This window comes from Cucumis melo, chromosome 1 (assembly GCF_025177605.1).
Source record: "Cucumis melo cultivar AY chromosome 1, USDA_Cmelo_AY_1.0, whole genome shotgun sequence".
NCBI lineage: Eukaryota > Viridiplantae > Streptophyta > Magnoliopsida > Cucurbitales > Cucurbitaceae > Cucumis > Cucumis melo.
Genome location: NC_066857.1, coordinates 21,511,802 through 21,529,630, shown reverse-complemented (window position 1 = coordinate 21,529,630; position 17,829 = coordinate 21,511,802).

Below are 17,829 nucleotides of genomic sequence, written 5' to 3'. Positions count from 1 at the left end.
GATGGCGGCGACGAACGGTGGTGGAATAGCGGCGGAAGGGCAATGGAAATGGCGATGACGCTCTCGACTTCTCTTCTCTTTTCCCCTCTCGGTTTCGGTTCTGTAAATTACAGAACTGAAACGATTTAAAGGGGATTTCCCGACGCAGTGACACGGCGTCGGGAAATCCCCAAAAAGCGTCGGGAAAAGAGGAATTCTCAATGCTCATTAAACGTTTTGTCCGACGTTTGATGTTGCGTCGGAAAAAACACCTATTCCCGACGCCGCTCTCGACGTAGTGTTCACGACGTCGGGAATAGTTCGTTTTTTAAAATTAATTTACCCTTTTCCCGACGTATACTTGCCGATGCCTTCGTGATGCGTCGGGAAAGAGTGTTTTCCCAACGCGTTGTTGACGGCATCGGGAAAGCCTTTATTCCCGACGTTCTTTATGCCGACGTCCTTTTCTGTGTTGGAAACGCTCCATTTTCTTGTAGTGTAACTTGATCTTAATCCAGAGCTAACTATGAATTTCTGTTCATTCAGTAGTATCCTTAGATCTGCATAGGTGAGGGCAGCTCATCATCGCTGGCCCAATAAGTTGATAGGTTGTTCCTTTAAAGACTGAATCCAAGTCTTGAACAAGGGGCCCCACCTTCTCATTGGCCAGAGAAGGACTCAAGTTTATAAGTTGGACCTTAAACCAATTGTTCAATAGTAGATCAGTGGGTCTTAAGGAGCAAGATGTAATCTCGGAGGTAAAACGGTATTTTGACCCAACCAAGATTACGAATAACCTGTGAAGGATCAACTTACTCATGATGGTTATATTAGGTGGACAGAAATATATCTATAGTGAGGGGAGTGCAACTAAGAGTCTTTAGTGGAATGACTCTTTAGTTAACGAATGTTGATTAAGCTTGGTCTAAAAGAGTTTAGCCAGTTAATCTCGAATCGTTGGAGCCCATGATCTATAGGTCCATTAGGTTCCTCTACTAGCTCATATGGATTCAACTAAGAACAATATGTTGGTATAACTCGAATTGTTCAAATTAAGTAAAGAGAGAGAAATCGACAAGTATATATGATATAAGTCGGTAAAATATAAACTTCAAGCTTTATGTTTTAATATGATTTAAATAATAAAAATATGAATATAGATTCATATTTAGAAGCTTGGAAAGTTTTGAAATGGTCAAAGTTGTAAAAGTCAACATGTTGACTTTTGACTTTAAAAGACAAAACTTTGACCAGATTTATATTCAAATATGATTTGAATTTTAGGAAAATGAATGTGGATTCATACTCGGGAGGTTGAAATTAGTCAAGATGGATAAAATAGCAAAAAGTCAAAAAAATGATTTTTGACTAAGAAAAGTCAAAGTTTGACTTTAACTTAAATTGATCAAATGACCAAATTGTCCTTTGACTAATATATTTATTACTGATTGTTAGTGGAAAATGTGGTAACTTATAATGAATTAGAAGCCACTAATTCCATTAATAGTTAATGGATTAATTAAGAGTTGAGATTATATGAAATAAATTGCATGCATTTTGGATATAATTTTCATTTCAGAATAAAAATCTCTAAACGATACACCTTCTTCCTTCCATCTCTCTAAGATATCCTTCATAAAAATGAGTCCTACAACTCGGTTCTTGGTCTTGAGATTAGTAGGTCAACATAGTGGTTGTCCTTTTCTCATGATCTTTAGGCAGAGAAAAAGCTTTGGAGCAAAGAAGAAGTTGAGAACTACAAAGGTAAGCTCATCGTTTACCTTCTACATTCTTCGTTTAGGTCTATCGTTTAGTAGTTGCATGTTAATTTCTAAATCGTTTAGATGCATATAGAGTAAAGCATGATCCTTTTCTTCCGCTGCTGCATACTCTCTGTTGTTTTTCCCATCATACCTTTTTCTTACAAAAGGATGGAAATAGTATCTATGTTGTGCACGAAACGTTTGGGTGTCAGCGAACTCATTGCGTAACTGAGTGCTAGTGTTCTGGGCGACATCAATGTGCGCAAGCATGTCTGTCTATTAGTAAGCACTTGCTCAAAATGGTCGAGCATGGGCTTGCAAACAGTGTCCCCAGTGTACTCAAAGATGTCTTCTCCATCGCTCTGCGTCGTGGCTTTGGGTGGATAGTCATTATGCCGCACAGAGGAGCTTGTCTCGCCTACTGATAACTTATAGAAATCCAAGTTATTAAAGTCTTTCAGATAGAATAACGGATTCTCAATGTAAGAAAAAGGAAGAAAACGCGTAGTCAAATAGATAAAATAAGTCACTTACGCGTTACAAGTGACAAAAGAGATTTTATGTCTGTTTATCATGTTTTTCATGTCTAAGTGCAAGATTTTGGGTCAAAAAGAGTAATGTAGTCGAGTGACAAACGACAGGTAAGGAGACACGCGACCACCAAGCAATTAAAAGAATGAAGTTAAGCATTCCACATCGTTAGTGGACAAAATAGTTGGCACGAATGTCAAAAAAGGATGAAACTGACGTCTACAGCACGAAGCAACTTTTTCAAAAGAATTAATGAAGCCCGGACTATGATATCCTATTAATCCTCTCCTATAAATAGAAGGTTGCATCTTCAAGAAGAGTGTTCAAATTTACTAGAGAGAAAGCTCACTTCCATCTTCCATTTTTCCTTTTGTGTTTTAGGTGAGAGCTTAGAATAGAGTTGAGAGATGTCCCCCTACCGCTTCCCCTCAGTGTATTAGAAAAAAAGCTAAGCCAATCAATATAAAAAATCATACTCGGTGGCTTGACGAATTTCTTGTACTTTCATTTGTAATTTTTATAATTGTATTTGTAATTTGAACATCATTGTCGAAAAGCCTAAAGTTTTAATTTTAAATGCAAATTCTTTTACTTCCTGGTGATTATTTGATGGAACCTTCTTCATAAAAGATGATTATTTGTTCATAAAATATTATTTTGTCAAATTAAGAAAGTTTTCCTTATCTTGTAAAAATAATCTTGTTAAGGAAAAATTTTATTTGATAAAGATTTTGTTCATCCAAATATTGCGTGGTGTAAAAACTTATATATACATCCTGGTTGAAGCAAAGCAATACAACACTCAAGCATCCCAAGATTAATTGTTTACGACAAACTTCTGAAAAAAGTGAAGAACTGAGTAAGTTAGTTTGCTTAGCAAATAGTTTGAATGTTCTGTGAATCTCTACTGGCCAAATAAAATTGTGCGAAGTTCGTACTGATGCTCATGAAGCTTTAAAAGACATTTGATTAAAGAGGAGAACTTCATCAAATTTTCCCTATTTCAAAGCTAGATGAATTACTTGAATAAGAAAGAGTATATCTTATTTGATTTATTCTAAGTGATCTAGGTTATTATGTTAAATGTATCACTTACAGTATAGAGTATTAAATTGACTGTGTAAACTTTGTACTAAAGATCATAAGATTGTTGTTAAAAGCACTGGCTTTGGGTCAAGGACCCTCCAAACCTAGATACTATATCATCGAACTGGGTTAACAATCTTGCGTGTTTATTCTATTAAATTCTTTATATGATCTAGTAGTAGTATCCTTTATTGGTTAACTGAAGGTTTGTTAAGTTAACTATTGTTGACACTTTCCTTGTTTTATCAATTGGTATCAAAGCAAGGTTTTAAGAGATCAATGGATTCTGTATGAAAAGGAACTTCAACAATGAAACCCCCTGTTCTGGATGGGAAGAACTACGCATACTAGAAAGCAAGAATGGTGGCACTCCTAAAATTCACCAATAGCAAATTCTGAAAGGCAGTAATTAATGGATGGGAACACCCAACAATCCAGGATGAAAACAGAAAGATCTCTCCCAAACCTCAGATATTGTGGACTAAGGAGGAAGACGAAACTTCACTCGAAAACTCTAGAGCATTGAATGCTCTCTTTAATGGTGTTGATCAAAATGTCTTCAAATTAATTAACACATGTTCTTCAGCAAAAGAAGCATGGAATATCCAAAAAACTGTATACGAAGGGACTTCCAATGTTAAAATTTCCAGACTTCAGATCCCATCCTCAAAGTTTGAAGCTCTCAATATGGCAGAAGATGAAAAAATTGCGGAATTCAATGTACGAGTTCTAGTTCTAGCAAATGAATCCTTTGCGTTGGGTGAAAAAATCATAGATACTAAATTAGTTAAGAAAGTTCTTAGATCCCTTCCCTCTCGTTTTAACATGAAAGTTAGTACCATAGAGGAAGCAAATGACATAACCACAATGAAACTTGATGAACTATTTGATTCAAAGAAAAATAGTGTTGCTGTTCACGAAATAAATGAAGAAACCACTAATGCTTCTTGTCAAACCTAGTCAGAATGAAAATTTGGCCAAAACTGTAGCCCTAATATCCAAACGCTTTTCAAAAATCAAAAGCAAATTCTACAAAAAAATCTGGAAGTGTTAACTCCCAACCAAATAAAGATTTCACTAATAGCAATAATTCAACTACAGGATCCTCAAACTTGTTTACTTCTTCAAGACGAAAAGATAATGATCACAATCCTGGTTAAATTGATATAAGCATTAAATGTCATGAGTGTGAAGGCTTTGGGCACTTTCAAGTTGAATATGCCACTTACTTAAAACGTAAGAAAAAGGCTCTTACCACTACTCTTTCAGACGATGAATCTTCATCAGACAGTGATTGTGAAATTTTCGGAAGAGCCCTTATAAACAGTCTGATCACTACAAGAAATCTGACCTTTAATGTCAGTTTAAAACCGACATTAAAGGGCTTTAATGTCACTTGGCAACCGACATCTTTGCGAGCGTTATTAAAGGTCTTTAATGTCGGTTGGGCTTTAATGTCGGTTTAAAAATGACATTAAAGGCCTCTTTAATGTCGGTTTAAAAACGACATTAAAGGCCTCTTTAATGTCGGTTTAAAAACGGTATTAAAGGCCTTTAATGTCAGTTTTCAACCGACATCTTTGATAGTGTTATTGAAGCCCTTTAATGTCGGTTGGACTTTAATGTCGGTTTTAAACCGACATCTTTGATAGTGTTATTGAAGCCCTTTAATGTCGATTGGGCTATGATGTCGTTTTAAAACCGACATTAAAGAGACCAATAATGTTAGTTTAAAACCGACATTAAAGGCTTGTTTTTATCCATTTTTAGAAATTTATATTTATTGAATTGTTGTATTATTGTCCACTTTTTAGAAACCAACATTGAATCCATATAGATAAATATTTTTTTCTCGCTCCAACAAATTAATAAAATTAATATTATTTTAGAAACTATAATATTTATCTTTTACATTTGTATACACAAAATGAAAATTTAATATTGTGTTTATATATACATTCTACAATAGTATATGAAACAAGATCCTAATACAAGACTTAAATAAGAAATCCTAAACGCCTTCTCAGTCTTCAACCTTCAACGATCGCCTGACTATCTAAACAATCGCTTAGCTTTCAATCTGATGACTTCAATCATTCTACAAGCAATATCAATATAAACCATTTAAGCAGTAGCAAACAAACATGTCAAGCATAGTAGTAAGCAGTTCTTTAGCCTGTGGGGACTCATAGGAGAAAGAAAGGGTCCCCTGAAAAGGGAGGAATTAACAGCCAAAATCATTAACTTTTGTTTACACCACATATACTACACACAGACCCTTCATGTTGTTTCTTCTAATTGACTACTTTGTATTAGCAACATCACTTAAATGACAAAGAAGCAAAAAATATGGAATGTAAACAAACCCATGCTGTTCATCAAGTTTCCTCAAACTCACTAGAAATAATAAATAAATAACAAATATACCTATTAACAAGAAAATTCAAACCTTCAAGCTGATAGTCTCGAAGCTTGCCTCCCTTCAACCACTCAGGCTGTTCATCAAGTTTCCTTAAACTCACTAGAAATAAGAAAAATTATAATATTAAAGAATGTTAACTATACATCGAGTAAAAAAGATTGACGAGCATTCTAAGTTTTAGCCTCAACGCATAGGCTTCCTTTGGGCCAAAATACAATGAGGCTTAAAGCATCTACCCCTCTTATAATAACTAGGAAACTAGTATTCACTTACCTCATTCTTCATAAGAAATATAAAGGTTTGAGTTGTAACAATTTGAATTATTACGATATCCTTCTAAAATTTTTGTTCAGCCAGAAGTTAGTGTTGGTAAAGATGTCTATCTTAGTTTCATCTCTCTTTTAAGTGAAGGAAATACACATAAGCAGCAATATCTGTACACTATCTAATACAAAAGCAGACTTGTTATCTAAAAAACGATTAGGCTTAATAAATACACTCTGAGATATGGATGGAAGAAATACTCTCAAGAGACCAAAGTATACCAGAATTGCTTAAAAAATATTTACCTTCTTATAACGGGGGAACAAAGTTAAAAATGTACACCCCAAATTGAAACATCCGTGGATCCTATATGCCTAAATTCAAAACTAGGCAACAAGGGAGATGGATATGTTTAACTTCTAGAAAAGGGTTGTAGCAGGGTTAATATATATATTAGATATGGTCATGAAGGATTGTCTAAAGGGTTATCCCTTTCCCTTTGCCATCAAATCATCACCATGATGTACCTCTAAATGAGTTAAATAGTATCAACAATTTCTGAAATTGAATTTCCTGGAAAAATCCTCCCCCCAAATCCATAAACATTAATACAAAAGCACCTTTGATCCACGTTTAACATAATAAATTTTATCCTTTCCATTTGAAACAAATAATAAAGGGTTGATGCATTCAACAGAGGAGGAGACAAAATAAAGAATAAAGAAGAAAAAAGAAAAAAAGAGAAGAAGAAAGAAGAACCAGAAAGCGAGAGAGATGAAAGAGAGAAGATACAGTTTATACAATAAAATGATGATAGCTCACATAAAAAAATACATTATTCTCAAAGTACAAAAAATCTTCTAACCAAAAAGTTTAAAGTTCGGCCTAAACAATCGATAGCATAATAAAGAAATTAAAACAAGGGTAGAAGAACTTGCCTGGTACAATAACTCTACATAGTTACTCAAAATCACCAAATCAAAATGTAGTGTTAACCACCAGCACTGCAAGACAATTTGGGACAATTATTCTGTTTGGAGATTTGAGATGACAAGATCAATGTAAGTAAGCAACACCTTAGATTTTCAGATTTTCACCCAATTCAAAATTCGATACACATGTGAAAAAGAAATCACCAAAACAAACAGGATAATAAATTTAAAGACACCTTTTGGTAAGCAAGAGAATCAACAATTGAAAGACAAAATTATAACCTGTTCCTATTTCTCCTTCACTCAATAACATAGACAAAATGATAAAAAAAAAAGAACACCAATCATAGAAATAATCGGCAAAGAATAGAGAGAGAGAGAGAGAGTTTACAGGGTGATCAAAGAGCGAGCAAGATTAAAAATCGAAATGAGCGAGTATGAGGAAACATTGGAAATCCCGCTTTGACCTTCTTCACCACCGCCAGCCGCTACGTAGTAACTAGCGGGATGAGATGGAACTATTTTGTTGTCGGTGACGAAAATGTCAGCATCAGTGGATTGATGTGGAAGATCTTCATATTGTGAAGGTTGATGTTTGGATTTGAGAGAAGTTGAAGGGAACCAAGCGGCAGAGACATCATTTTCCGTAAATCACTACTCACAAATCGCATCCCATCACCTTCAACACCAACTCTACTTCAAGCTGGTTCCATAACCTTAACCTCCAAAGCTACAATGGTGGCGTCAATGCCAAAATTTCCCAAACCATCTTCCTCTTCATGTGAATCAATCTCTCGATCATCCTCCTCCTCATCTTCCTCTGTCCTATCTTTAGAACTGTAGAAGAAAAATGAGAGAATAGTATAGAGAATAGAGTGTTTGGTATTTGAAATTGATAGAATGAAGAGAAAATGAAATCCAAGAGAGGATTGGAGAGATCTCACCAAAAGTTAAGAAAATGAAAAGGGGAATTTGGGGGGAAGCTCACGCGAGCAAACCCAAAAATGTGAGAAGATTCGAAGACGTCGACGTCGACGGCGACGACGTGAGAAGATTGGAATGCATTCACCGGTGAGAATGTGAGAAGAAATGGATGGATTCCATTTGGAGAAGAAAGGGTTTGCGAGCGGGAGAAGATTGAAAGAGTAAAGTAAGAGAGAGAATTTGTTATTTTTTTACAAAATAAAATTATTAAAATAAAAATTTAAATGGACCTTTAATGTCGGTTTAAAACCGACATTAAAGCTTGTTATTTTTTTACAAAATAAAATTATTAAAATTAAAATTTAAATAAACCTTTAATGTCGGTTTTCAAAATGGTGGACCTTTAATGTCGGTTTAAAATCGACATTAAAGCTTACTCTTTAATGTCGGTGGAAAACCGACATTAAACATCCGCCTTTTCAAAACCGACATTAATGCTCATTTTGCATTTTTTCCAACTGACATTAAAGCCTATATTTCTTCTAGTGGATAGAAAACCCTGAAGAAGATTCAACAAAAATAACTGAGAAAAATAAATCAAAATCTATACATACAGATCTAGAAGAAGTGTTATCCATGTGGGAAGAAGATCAGAAAGTTCTAAATCGCCAACAGTATTGTATAATGATTCTAACCAAAGACAACTTACGTTTGATGAAGCAAATTTCATAGTTAAAAGAAGAACTGAAAAAATGCTAAAAAAGAATATGATACTCTAAATAAATCTATTAGACTATTGTCTTTCGGAATAAGTACCCCCAACAAAAATTTGAGCAAAGAAAAAGTAAAAAATGACAAAAAGGGAATTAGTTACTCAGGTGAAGAATCATCAAAATCTAAATCAAATATTTTTGTTAGTGCCTCGAAAAAAGGAAATAGTGACAATATCTCTAAAATAATAAAATGTCCTAAAGACTCGGAAGAAACAAAAAGGAGTTCTAAATGTTGGGTTTGTCATTTTTGTGGAAAACCAGGACATATTAGACCTTTCTGCTACAAACTTCAAGGTAGAAATACCTTTATTAAAAAGGTTAGGCCTTACAAAAATACGAATCCTCCTTCTTACACTTACTTAAGAAAGTTTGGAAAGAAAACAAGGGAGAAATTCAATCTAACTGCAATGTAGCACTTACAATTGTTTATACATCAAATGCTGAAGATTGGTATTTCAAGGGTGGATGCTTAAGACACATGAAAAGTAACTCCTTACTCTTTTCGAATCTGAAAGAAAGCCGAACTGGTCAAACTACATTTGGTGATGGAGCAAAAGACAAAGTAATTGAAAAAGGACAAATTAATCGTTCAAGAGCACCTTCTCTCAAGGAAGTTAGACTAGTTGATGGTCTATCTGTACATCTTATCAGCATCAGTTAGTTGTGTGGTTAAGGGTTCCATGTTCAATTTTCAAAAGAAAAATGTGAAATACTTGATTCTAAACAAAATATTATCATGACAGATAGTCAAAATACAATTAATGACACCCCTGACCCATCTGATGCATCTACAATAAACATTCAAATATCAAACAGAGACGCTGAGTCTACAGAAACTAATCCCTTCAAGCTTCAATCACATCCCTCTACTCATGTTCTAAAGAATCATCCATCCAATTGCATTATTGGAGACTTAAACAGTGGAGACGTTACCAGAAAGAAAAATAGACTGGATTATGCTAAAATGATTGAAAATTTATGTGTTACATCCACCATAAAACCTACAAATGTTACTAAAGCCTTGAAAGATGAACACTGGCTAAAAACTATGCAGGATGAACTTCTTCAATTTGAACGCAACCAAGTCTGAAAACTAACTCTCCAACCATCAAATGCAAATGTAATAAGGACAAAATGGATATTAAAGAATAAGACTGATGAAAAAGGGAATGTTACAAGAAATAAGGCTCATCTTGTAGCCCAGGGATATGCTCAGATCAAAGGAATAGATTTTGGAGAGACCTTCGCACCAGTTGCCCAACTAGAGGCAATTCGGCAACTGTTAGGCCTAGCGTGTGTATAAAAAATCAAATTATTTCAAATGGACGTAAAAAGTGCATTCCTAAATGGTTATATCTCCGAAGAAGTTTATGTTGCTCAACCGAAAAGGTTTATTGATCTTGTGTATCCAAATCATGCGTACAAACTGCATAAGGCTCTTTATGGACTCAAACATGCTCCTCGAGCATGGTATGATCGTTTGTTAATCTTTCTGTTTTCTCAAGGTTTTTTCAGAGGAGGTACAAACAAGACTATGTTTATCAAAAAATATAGTGAAGAGTTCATCGTAGCCCGGGTATATGTAGATGACATCATTTTTTGCGGTCAACCCCAGTCTCTAATAAATTCCTTCATGGAACAAATGAAAACTGAATTTGAAATGAGTATGATAGGTGAATTTTTATTGTTTCTTGGATTTTAAATTCTTCAATGTGAAATAGAGATTTTTCATCTCATAAGAAAAATATGCACGAAATCTTGTGAAGAAGTTTGGCCTTGAAAAGGCTACAGTTAAACGAACTCCTGTTGTAACTCAATTCAAAGTATCTGAAGATAGTGTCGAAGAAAAGGTTGATGAAAGCCAATACCGAACCGTAGAATTTGGTCTTTGATACTCTTTTGACACAACATCTGTCTTTGTAGGATACTACGATGTTGATTGGGCAGGATGTGCTGAAGATCGTAAAAGTACCTCTGGTGGGTGCTTCTTTCTTGGTAATAATTTGATTCCCTAGTTCAGTAAGAAATAAAACAACATCTCTCTTTCTACAGCTGAAGTTGAATACATAGCAGTAGGAAGCAATTGTAAATAACTTTTATGGATAAAACCAGATGTTATCATAATATAATATCCATCAAGACTATGGTTCTATACTGTGATAACATGAGTGCTATTAATATCTCCAAAAACCTTTTGCAACATAGCCAAACTAAACATATTGATATTCACCATCACTTTATACGAAAACTTGTCGAGACTAAGGAAATATCATTGGAACATGTTCACAGTTTTGTCCAGCTTGCAGATATACTGACTAAGCCTTTGGAAGTTAATTTATTTGAAAAATTCCAGGTTGGGCTTGGTGTGCGTGCTTTTAATAACTAGCAACTAATTTTCATTTACATTGGGCCTAGTCTTTTTTCTTTTCAGGCCTCCTTATTATTGCCTAGCTCGTAAGAAAATCTTTTAAATTTAAATTGCAGGTCCTTGTTAGCATTTCATCTTCACCTGTCTTTTCGCTCTTTGAAGACGCTTCGTTCTCCTTTACGACTGCTATTTGACCAAAGAGATTTCATTATGGTCACCACCAGAAAATCCTACTATCAACCACATTTTCCATAAATGTCGGTTACATCTTCTTCATCAAACCCTACTTCTAAACCTAAGAGATACAAGATGATCTCTGTTCATCACCCCTTTCGAAGATTGCGTTGTGCTAGTGAAATTCCACCATCATCTTCTCCATTAGAGTGTTTCGAGTTCCTACATGGAAATTTGGTACTAAACCAGGTTCAAGAACCATCAAAACACCGTCAAAATGCACCACGACAATAACTTCTCAGGCATCTCCTCTACCACTAGTAAACCTGGTTCTCGACGAAAACCCAAGGTCATCATCTCAAATTCTAAGATAGAAGACACTATTGATGTTGAATCTGCATCTTTTGAGGAAGATTAATATGTTTTGGCTGATGTTCTAAAGCGTAAGGCTACTGCTTCATCATCTGAAATCAATGTCAGGAGCCAGCTTGAAAATGACAAGAAGCTAAAACCCTCCAAACCGAAAAACACAGAAGAGCTTTACGACGAACTGTTTGGTTCGCCTTCTTCTAGTCATGGTTTTTCTCCTTCTGGCAAGGTCACTACCTCAGTAGCTCCTTCTTTATCTCAAGCTCACCTCTCCGTTGATTAACCTATTGATGATCTATTTGTTGAGTTTTATCATGTCCTCACTTCACATGGTGAAGGTACTTCTCATGAGCCTGTGGTTGATCCGTCTCGTGGGCTTGTTCCTCCACAAACTGCAACCTTTATAGAGACACCAATTCCAACCACTAACTTGTCACATCACATAGCTGCAAAAGATTCTATACCTAAAGTTCCCCCTTCTTGTCCCATTTCAGTCTCACCAATACCCTTCTCAAAAGATTTATCGGGCTCCCTCCAGTAACCAAAAAGTAGTTACAACTAAGGCTAGTAGACGCAAGGTGCCTCCCAATGTTCTAACAGTCCCTATTGATGGGATTTCTTTTCATTCAGAAGACTGTGTACACAAGTGGAAGTTTGTTGTTAAGAGGCGCATTGTAGATGAAGCTGTCATTTTTTATCAACACCGCTCCTATACAGTTATCTTTGATCTTATTATAGTTGCTGGTCTTTTGCCCACTATCACCGATGTTGGCCCCTTATATCCGAAGCTTATTCATGAGTTTATAGTAAATCTGCCTGCTGATCTAAATTGATAATTGCTTTCCAGAATACCATAAGGTCCATGTTCGAGGTAAGTGCTTTGAGATTTCTCTAGCTCTTCTCAATCAGTTCCTAAAGCATTCTTTATCTGCTAATTATTCTATATCTCTACCATTCCCTGAGAAACTTGCTTTTGAACTATCTGGTGGTTCAGTTCGTCAATGGTCGTTTGATGAACAATTTCTTGTATTGAAACTTAGTATTAAGTATGTTATTCTTCACAAGATCGGTATTACCAACTGGCATCCTACAATTCATCTTTCTACCATCTCTACTACTCTAGCTAATCTTATATATTTAATTAGAATTGGATCTATAATTGATGTTAGGGATTTAATTTATCAACATGTGCTACACCATGTTGATACTAATGGAAAGCATACGAATGCAGCAAAAAAAAGATTGGATTTTTACCATAATTGCAACTAAACCTACTTTGGTGATTAACATGCATACTAAACACAACCCTAATTACATTAGATTAGGATTATAAGAAATACTTACCTTTGTAGCTTCTCCAAGCTCCAAATCTTCTCTCGAACACGAACTGTACCACCACTAAAATTGACCTACTATTCTTCGGACTTGGAACCGGGTTGTGGGACCCGTTCAAAGTAGGAAATTTGAGAAAAAGATTGAATTTTGAGGTAGATTTTGGTGTGAGATTTGAGAGAGAAAAAAAAATTCTTTTGTAATTCAAAAATTACAAAATTGCAAAAATCTTTTTTCCATTTGAAAAATGTCCCTTAAATAGAAAAATTACATGAAAAATTTGCATGTAATTAGACCACTAAGGCCCAAAACCTCACAATCCACTATCCATTAGTGGATTGATTCACCACTCCATTTTCTCTTAGTGGGCTTAGTGTCATCACCATAAGCTTCCACATAGCCCACTAAGAGTTAGTGGAATTATCTAACAAAATATTGGATTTTTCCACTAACTTTGGTTAAGGGGCAAAATGGTCATTTGACCATTCTTGTCAAAATCAAACTTCGACTTTTCAAGTCAAAAGTTAAAATTTTGACTTTTTACCATTTTGTCCATGTTGACTAATTTCGACCTCCCGAGCATGAATCCGCATTCATTTTCTTGAAATTTAAATCACATTTAAATATAAAGTTGGTCAAAGTTTGACTTTTCAAAGTCAAAAGTCAACATTTTAACTTTTCACAACTTTGACCATTTCCATCAATTTCGAGCTTCCAAATATGAGTCCATATTCATATTTTTAACATTTAAATCACATTTAAACATAAAGCCCTAGAACTGATGACTATATCATATATATTCGTCAGTTTCTCTCTCCCTACCTAATTCAAACAATTTGAATTATTCCAACATATTGTTCTAAGTTAATTCTATATGAGCTAGTAGAGGAACCTAATGGACCTATAGATCGAGGGCTTCAACGATCCGAGATTAACTGACTAAACTCTTTTAAACCGAGCTAATCAACATTCTTTAACTAACAGGTCATTCCACTAAAGTTCCAAGTTGCACTTCCCTCACTATAGATATATTTGTGTCCATTTGATATAACCATGATCGGTAAGTTAATCCTTCACAGGTTGCTCGTAACCTTGGCTAGGTCAAAATACCATTTTACCTCCGAGACTACATCTTGTTCCTCAAGTTTCACTGATCTACTATTAAACATTTAGTTTAAGGTCCCAACCTATAAACCGAATCCCTCTCGAGCCAATGAGAGGGCAGAATCCCTTATTCAAGAATTGGATTCAGTCCTTAAAGGATCAACCTATCTACTAATCTTAAAGCGGGTAGGATTGAATTCCATCTTGCACCCTGTGTCCCTAGCTATCCATTCGGTCTTACCTCTGAAATGGAAGGCTTATTGAGCCAATGTCGTTGAGCTGCCCTCACCTATGCAGATCTAAGGATAATACCGTTTGAACAAAAGTTCATAGTTAGCTCATGATTAAGATTAAGTTATCTAGGTCATCTTAAATAAAATAGTCAATTTATATAGTCAAAGGTGTTATAACTTAAAAAAGGACTATTTCATGGTTCCAGTCTTATGTAAACTCTTTACATAGGATGTCCCCACTTTTATGTCTCTACATGAACGATTTAAGATCACTTCGTTTGTACTAACTACAAAGCGGTCTACATCCATAGCGATTCCAAAATAAGGCACCTAACCTTATTTATTCACTATAGACCGTTTGGGCTATATACTCGAACTTGATTCAAGTTTATGCCTCTACATAAAGTTCAAGTCTACACTGGATAACCTCTAGACCTTAGTTTTATTGGCTTCAAGATTATAATATTCTATTTTCACTAATAAGTCCTCAATAACCACTTTATTGAGTAGAATATAGTTTTAAACTACAAACTACGAGTTTTAGGACATAAATTCCAACACTACTTTTGGTGTAAATATTCCTATTTGTTTTCCTCGATTGCTCGATGCATTTTTACTATCTCAACATTCAAAAGTCCACACTGATGAGGATATGCAAGGACCTGCCCCTTGCACAATTTCCCTAAGTTACAAGTTGTTTCAAGGATCGCATGTGCTTAATCTTCCATCCATTTTTCACCCTCCACAAGCTGGTTCTTAGACTTCTGCTACAAATTTGAACATTCTTTCGTCAAGTCTTCTTCTACACTTAAAATTAGCCTATCGCCTACTTCAACTTCTAACTAATGAATCGCGATTTCTCAGTGTTGCGATTCTTGATTTAAATGAAATGATTGCTAGTCTTACTAGTCGACATGTGGCTATTAACTCTATTTTTCATGCTATTCAGACTCTTCTTGAATCTCCAGAGTCCTCTAGGTATGCTCCAGCTTCTGAATTATTTGTCTACATGCAAGGGGGAGGAAGTTCTATAGCAAGATGAAGTTTAACTTATGTTGTCTATTTTGATGCATCTATTTTGTGCTGCACATTATCTGTTTATGTTGCAGAAGTTATTTAGTGGGTTGTTTAATATTTGTTTTGCTTACTCCTCTAATGATCTTTAATGATTATGAACTTTGGAACTACATACTGTCTTTTGTGCATGACTGAATAAATAATGGAAGTAGGTCCCTAGGGGTAGTTTATTGATTATTTGGTGGGACCTTCTTCATAAAAGATGATTATTTGTTCAGAAAATATTATTTTGTCAAATTAAGAAAGTTTTCCTTATGAAGATTTTCTTACAAAAAGTTTATTTTATTCTTCAAAAATAATCTTGTTAAGAAAAGATTTTATTTGACAAAGATTTTGTTCATCTGAATATTGTGTGGCGTAAAAACTTATATATACATCTTGGTTGAAGCAAAGCAATACAACACTCAAGCATCCCAAGATTAATTGTTTATGGCAAACTTCTGAACAAAGTGAAGAATTGAATAAGTTAGTTTGCTTAGAAAAATAGTTTGAATGTTCTGTGAATCTCGACTAGCCAAATAGAATTGTGCGAAGTTCGTACTGATGCTCATGAAGCTTTAAGAGACGTCTGATTAAGGGGGAGAACTTCAAATAAGATATACTATTCCTTGATTGTGTAAACTAGATTTGGGTCAAGGACCCCCCAGAGATAGATACTATGTCGTCGAACTGGACTAAAAATCTTGTGTGTTTATTCTGTTAAATTCTTTATACGATACAATAGTTCTATCCTGTGTTGGTTACTAAAGGTTCGTTAAGTTTACTGTTGTTGACGCTTTCCTTGTTTTATCACTTCCATTCTCCCATTTTTGTATCTACTCAGGACTATTAAATTCTAAGTAAAAAGGAAAATGACGTAAGACATAATCAATGCTAAAGAATCTGGATGCCTTTGTCTTGTTAAGTTAAATGCAACAATCAATACCTCATTCCATTTGAGATAAAGAATGAAGTAATGAATTTTATCACTTGACAAAGTGAGGACTTGGATTTAACTAAGCAGGCGACGAAAGGAATGTAGCATTCTTGTCGCTAAACTTACCCTTAGCATATATATCAAAATGAGAGTGTGTGTGGTGATAAAGCACCGAGAGGTTGCTCGCCTTAATATATGATGAGTTGCATATGATTCATTTAGAAGGATTATATATAAATCATCTCTTGACTTTAAGTATTTGGATCTCAAAACGCGATCAAGTATGGCAAAAGCACCAATTGGTGCTCGCCTTAAATCTGAAGTTAACAAATGCTTTATATTGCCTCAACGCATGGTCACCCTTATTTCACACCTAATTATTTAGATATTCTTGCACTACCTTTCGCCAATGTACACTAGAGTTCACAATCCATAATTCATAAATGTCATATTCATCTTACTCTTCCAATGCACATAGTGTATAAACTAGATAATATTGTTCATACAATTATACTGTACAAACACCACATTATGGTTAATCCCTTAAGATCACTAGTTCCCTAAGTTCGACATTGGCTTAACTAAGAAACCTCTCTCTTCGCTTACACCTTGGCAAGAGAGAGAAAAATTTGTACATAAACGATGAATCTTTGAAGTTAGCAACGCATAGGTAGGATTCAACACCTTTTATCACATGAACCTAACCTAATTAAAATGCTTTCACGAATTAAGACAAGCAAGTATTTAGCGTTGTTACTGGGGAATTAGCTAATTTTGTTGTGGATTTAATTTGTGTTCTAATCTTATGCAAAAAGTTTAATTTAAGCTGAATCGCGTGTTTAACCGAAGAGCACATGAACAAGTTATAAGTGACTGTGAGCAACCAAAATTTATACTTGACCTTAAGATTGAGCGAACCTTTCGGCAAAGGAAGAGAAATAGAAGATAGAGGAGACATGAACTAAACTGAATGGCAAACAATAACAGAGTTCCTCTAAACAACGATGCCCTGAACAAGAGAACCCCATCTTTATAGTAGAGCATATGCTTCACCAAACTTATACGACTTCAACCCTGGTATTACCTACTCTGTATTTGGCAAGAATGCAAGATTTAAGATAAAATTGGTCATGTTACAAATGATCTAGAACGCTGGCCAATCTGGAGGATACCTAGGAGAATATCCACACGAGCACATCAAAAGCTTCTACTGTATATGTGCTAATATAGCTCTAACAACTTTCCCTATCTCCTTTGGGCCTAATATAAGAGAATTAAATCTTTTATCAATCCTCTTGATGTTAGAAATATCCAAATTTAACTTAGAAAATCTCAAAATTTAAAAAATAAGTCATTCAACTCAATGGGATGAGTTGGGCGCAAGGCTTGATTGATGGGATTTGGATGCACACGCATTCTTGCAAGTCTTTTGTATATATTTTAGTGAGTTCTAAAGCATGAGATTTAGCTAGAATATTCAAGTATGAGATTTAGTAAAAGTATTTAAGCAAGACATGAGTTTAGCAAAGTAATTGAACAAAGCATGTTTAAAGAAATGTTTTAGAAGCAAAGCATGAGTATT